This window comes from Tamandua tetradactyla, chromosome 23 (genome assembly GCF_023851605.1).
Source record: "Tamandua tetradactyla isolate mTamTet1 chromosome 23, mTamTet1.pri, whole genome shotgun sequence".
NCBI classification, from domain to species: domain Eukaryota; kingdom Metazoa; phylum Chordata; class Mammalia; order Pilosa; family Myrmecophagidae; genus Tamandua; species Tamandua tetradactyla.
In genome coordinates, this window is record NC_135349.1 from 23,041,380 (window position 1) to 23,047,669 (window position 6,290).

Below are 6,290 nucleotides of genomic sequence, written 5' to 3' on the forward strand. Positions count from 1 at the left end.
ATATAAGATTTAACCCTTTTTGGGAATTAACTATGTGCCAAGGCACTGTTCTAAGTACTTTCCATGGTTAACTTCTTTACCTATTAACAAACTTATGAGGTGGTGTTCTAGTTTGCTGGTGCTGGAATGCAACATACAGAAATGGAATGGCTTTTAAAATGGGGAATTTAATAAGTTGCTAGTTTACAGTTCTAAGGCCATGGAAAAGTCCCAATTAAAGCAAGTCTACAAAAATGTCCAAATTAAGGCACAACAAGAGGTTACCTTCACTCAAGAAAGGCCGATGAAGTTCAAGGTTTCTCTCTCAACTGGAAAGCCACATGGCAAACATGGCAACACCTGCTAGCTTCCTCTCCAGGCTTCTTGTTTCATGAAGCTCCCCAGGGGGGTATTCATCTCCAAAGGTCCCTGGCTGAGTGGGCTCTCTCCTCCTTGTGGGCTCTCTCGTCCTCCTGGATCTCTTGAGAGTTTCCAAATCACTTCCTCTATTAAAGGATTCCAATAAACTAATTAAGACCCACCTGGAAAGGGCGGAGCCACATCTTCATGGAGATAATCTGATCAAGTTTCCAGTCTAAAGTGCTGGATGGGGATTAAAAGAAATGGCTGCTCCTGTAAGGTTGGATCAGGATTAAGATGTGGCTTTTCTAGGGTTCATAATCCTTTCAAACCAGCACAGGTGAGTTCCAGAATTATCCTTTTAAAAGCTAGGAATGTTTGGTGGTGTTTTTACTTGTCCTTGCCCTACCCAATCCGCAGCTCAGTAGCAGGGTTTTTAAAATTAATATACTATATATTCACATACAATGTAATCGTCCCAAATGTACAATCAATGGTTCATAATATCATCATATAGCTGTGCATTTATCATCACAACTGACTTTTTTTCTTTTTTGTGAAAAATAACATATATACAAAGAAGTAATAATTTCAAAGCACATCACAACAATTAGTTGCAGAACAGATTTCAGAGTTTGGTATGGTTACAATTCCACAATTAGTAGTAATTTTAAAGATAACAGCCTGCATTCCCAGTGCAGGACTCTGGCCTCTAATTCTGGATGGAAAAAAGCAAGCCTTATCCTGAAAAATACAATAATTCTGAAGGGAAATTTAATTAATATTACTTATTATCTGTGCAAAAGTATCTTGGTGCAAACAGATTACAAGGTTTTATGCAATTTATTAGTGTGGAATACTTTTAACCAAGTGGAAAATTTAATGACACTCTCCAGTAAAAAATCTGACAATATGTAATGTTGCACACTTATTTGAAATCCTATCCCTTTGCTTACAACATATAACAAAGCAACTTTGAAAGTAAGTGTGATGATCGTAAATCATAGCAAGACATATAAATATTGTTTTTTAATTTGAAAATAAAAAGAAAAGAAAACACATTGGAAATTATGAATCACCGTATGAAAATATCCATTATTGTGGGAAATAGGCATGTATTTAAAAACCTAAAAATACAGACATCCTCATTGTACTTTTGAAATGTTGAATTTTTAACAGGTGAAAATTTAATTTTAATGAATACACTTGAGTTACATAAAGTAGCTGCTTTTAAACATTCTCACAAATTATATCTGACAGAAATTTCATCCGTAAAAATACCACAATATCTATGATTTTGAGCCGTCAAATCCCTCAATCAATGGAGACTTTTGAAAAAGAAGTTCTGCTAAAACAGAAGATAAAGTAAAGAATAAAATATCGAGCTAGGAACAGGACCGAAAAGGAAAGTTTCTGGGATCGCCAGCTAAGAAAATCGCCCGCTAAGAAAATCGCCCGGGAGAAGCCACCACCCCTCCCTTTTGACGTTTTGCCCAAATTGGTTCCGAAGCCGCGGCGCAGGAGCCGGTTGGCCCGAGAAGAACTCTGTCGCCCCCTACCGGCAAAACTGTAGAATTGCTTAAATTCTCCAAGGTCCAGGCTGCGCTGAAGGCACTTAGGATGCTCCAGGCACGGGCTCTTTTCTTAATTTGAAAGGACTGGACTTTATGGAAAATACCACATTGTAAGCAGGTTCTTTGAACCATTAGTTTAAAACAGGATGACAGCAACCATCATGCATAAAAGCTTCAAAAGGAACTGAACTGAACTGGTACCAAACACAGCACAAGAAAGAGGACTGAGCCAGGCAGGCTCTGAAAAAGTCTTTTCCTAGAAATGGAGGCAACAGCAGCTGCAAATAACCACAAAGACAGGTAAGAAAAGACAGCATCCACTCGATGGAGGCTTCAGAGAGTAAAAGGAAGCAGAGCAACAGACTCATCTTATGAACAGGGGGTAAAGGACAAACAGACAGAGGGGTTGTACTTCCTGCTGCTCTGGAAACAGACCACACTGCATGAGCCTGCCGCGGTTCTTAGAAAGGCAGAGTACTGTCAGAGAGGGAAACAATATTAGGCAGCTTTAGAAGCACCAGGCATGTTGTCTTGGCCCTCAGCTCCTATGGGAGCAGGAGAGCATGTCTCTCATGTTTCATATCTAAACTCACACCTGAGCTGCTTGTCCTGGCTCCCATCACCTTGCCTCAACACTGACACTGAAATCATGGCAGTGTTTGTTGCCCCAGTGGACCTCCCACCTTTTAATGAGTGTACAGGTAAAGAAAAGAGTCACAGTGAGAACTTTGAACAAAAAAACAGGGCTCTGTTGGGAAAAGAGTTTCTGCCTTCCTCCTCCTGGTGCTAGAGGGTCCCTAGCGGAGAGGGGTTTGACATGGCTGAGCCTACCCAGGCTTTGGGTTCAATAGCAAAAGCCTTCTTTTTAACTCTGTGCCCCCACCATTCAGATCCTCCCAAGGATCCTCCAAGTTCATAAAAGTTCAGCTCTGAAAGCAGGAAGAAAAAAAGCAACTGAGAGGAAGAAGGAGGAGAGTTTTCTTTCCACAGCACATGTTACTAACCAGGACTGTTTCCCTATACTTATTTTACACAATCTAGGGCAGTGATTCTCAAATAAGGTGGCAGGCCTACTGAAGAGGTTCTCAAGAGTCTCCAAAGAGGTTCTGTGCAGTATACAGAAGCCCCTAATTCACTCTCAATTGAGAATCAGTGCATGAAATAATAGAGGTTCCTGAAGGGAGTGTGTTGTTCATATGAACACTGTCAGAGGCAGAACAAAAAGTTTAAAACTCCTAACCTATCCCAACAACTTATTTTTCAGAAATAGAAAAACCAATAAGCAAATTTATCTGGAAGGGCAGGGTGCCCCGAATTGCTAAAAAACATCTTGAGGAAAAAAAACGAAGCTGGAGGTCTTGCACTGCCTGACTTTAAGGCATATTATGAAGCCACAGTGGTCAAAACAGCATGGTATTGGCATAAAGATAGATATATCGACCAATGGAATTGAATAGAGTGCTCAGATATAGACCCTCTCATCTACGGACATTTGATCTTTGATAAGGCAGTCAAGCCAACTCACCTGGGACAGAACAGTCTCTTCAATAAATGGTGCCTAGAGAACTGGATATCCATATGCAAAAGAATGAAAGAAGACCCATATCTCACACCATACACAAAAGTTAACTCAAAATGGATCAAAGATCTAAACATTAGGTCTAAGACCATGAAACAGTTAGAGGAAAATGTAGGGAGATATCTTATGAATCTTACAATTGGAGGCGGTTTTATGGACCTTAAACCTAAAGCAAGAGCACTGAAGAAGGAAATAAATAAATGGGAACTCCTCAAAATTAAACACTTTTGTGCATCAAAGAACTTCATCAAGAAAGTAGAAAGACAGCCTACACAATGGGAGACAATATTTGGAAATGACATATCAGATAAAGGTCTAGTATCCAGAATTTATAAAGAGATTGTTCAACTCAACAACAAAAAGACAGCCAACCCAATTACAAAATGGGAAAAAGACTTGAATAGACACCTCTCAGAAGAGGAAATACAAATGGCCAAAAGGCACATGAAGAGATGCTCAATGTCCCTGGCCATTAGAGAAATGCAAATCAAAACCACAATGAGATATCATCTCACACCCACCAGAATGGCCATTATCAACAAAACAGAAAATGACAAGAGCTGGAGAGGATGCGGTGAAAGAGGCACACTTATCCACTGTTGGTGGGAATGTCAAATGGTGCAACCACTGTGGAAGGCAGTTTGGCAGTTCCTCAAAAAGCTGAATATAGAATTGCCATACGACCCAGCAATACCATTGCTGGGAATCTCCTCAAAGGAATTAAGGGCAAAAACTCAAACAGACATTTGCACACCAATGTTTATAGCAGCATTATTTACAATTGCAAAGAGATGGAAACAGCCAAAATGTCCATCAACAGACGAGTGGCTAAACAAACTGTGGTATATACATACGATGGAATATTATGCAGCTTTTAGACAGGATAAACTTATGAAGCATGTAATAACATGGATGGACCTAGAGAACATTATGCTGAGTGAGTCTAGCCAAAAACTAAAAGACAAATACTGTATGGTCCCAATGATGTGAATCGACATTCGAGAATAAACTTGGAATATGTCATTGGTAACAGAGTCCAGCAGGAGTTAGAAACAGGGTAAGATAATGGGTAATTGGAGCTGTTGGGATACAGACTGTGCAACAGGACTAGATACAAAAACTCAAAAATGGACAGCACAATAATACCTAATTGTAAAGTAATCATGTTAAAACACTGAATGAAGCTGCATCCAAGCTATAGGTTTTTGTTTTGTTTTGTTTTGTTTTGTTTTTACTATTATTACTTCTATTTTTTTTCTCTATATTAACATTCTATATCTTTTTCGGTTGTGTTGCTAGTTCTTCTAAACCGATGGAAATGTACTAAGAAATGATGATCATGCATCTATGTGATGATGTTAAGAATTACTGATTGCATACGTAGAATGGTATGATTTCTAAATGTTGGGTTAATTTCTTTTTTTCCGTTAATTAATAATAATGAAAAAAAGCATTGGGAGCAATATGGGTGTGAGCCCATGAGAAAGAATTGGGGGATGGCCAAAAACAGCCAAGTCAATGATCAGTAAAATATAATGTTGTTTTGTAACTGAATGAATTTGTAAGAGAATAAACAAATGGAATTTAAATTTTAAAAAAAAACCAAAAAAAAAAAAACTCCTAACCTAGGTGTGGCACACACCAAGATGATGGAGTACATTTTTCAGAGATTTTTTTCTAAATCAGATTACAAACAAGTCATTCTTCAGGTAGCCAAACTATAGGATTAGGTTCCAAGCATCATAGCCAAGAAGAAAAGGTTTACCCACTTATCTGGAATGATAACACTAGATTAAAGAAATACAATTCAGTTCTCCTAAAGACCATTTCCAGAAGAACCTACCCATCCCTATGGGTACTAAGTGCAGCACAGGCTAATCACTGTACGTTTTATTGCAAGACTGGCTTTTCTCTGCTTCCTTCTCTTTGATACTGTGCAAGGGTCCCACCAACTTGCTATGAACAAGCATTAAACCTTTGAAATACTTAATGGTCTTCACTTTCTGCTCTAGGGTGGCATCCTCATCACACACAAACACTGCGAGGATACTGCTGGAAGGCAGACACAGTCCACACGTGGCTCACCCCCTCCTCGATGGCCTTATACAGAGCAAACGCCTAGTGCGCACCCATGATGAGGATCATCACCTCTCTAGCATCCATGATGGTGCCCATGCCCACCCTCAAGGGCCATGGTGGGCACCTCAGATTCCACTGAAGAACCTAGTGTTGGCCAGGATGGCCATGGGCAGCATCTTCACGTGGGTCCTGGACACCAGACTGGAGTCTGGTTCATTGAAGGCAATGTGTCCAGTGGGGCCAACGCCCCCAACAAGCAGCTCAATCCCACCCATAGCTGTGATCTGCTCTTCAAAGGTATCACACTCTGCCTCTGGGTCTGCTGCATTCTCATCCAGAATAAGGGTGTTTTCTGGATGGATGTCAATGTGCTCGAAGAAGTTGTTCCACATGAAGGAGCAGTACTCTCTGGGTGGTGTCAAGAGGGCCCACATACTCTTCCATGTTGAAGGTCTTCACATATTTGAAGGATAAGTCCCTGTTCTTGTAGTTCTCAATAAGCTTCTTGTAGCAGCCAAGTAAGGTGCTCACAGTGGGAATCCCCAAGTGGGAATACCAAGGTAAGGTACTTGTCTGGTCCTGGGTTAAAGTGGATGATGCAGTATTTGGCTGCCCACTCACTGGCCTGAGAATTGTTGTCAAGAGTGATGAACTTCTTCTTGTCAAGGACACCTCCAACGGCTCCTACAGCCATCCATGTGCACTCTTGACGAGCACAT

General features: G+C 40.4%; 1 pseudogene; it reads right to left on the reverse strand.

Moving 5' to 3' along the window:
• Window positions 1-5,320: 5,320 nt before the first annotated feature.
• Window positions 5,321-6,030, reverse strand: LOC143666557 (glucosamine-6-phosphate deaminase 1 pseudogene; annotated as a pseudogene).
• Between the last annotated feature and the right edge of the window lie 260 nt (window positions 6,031-6,290).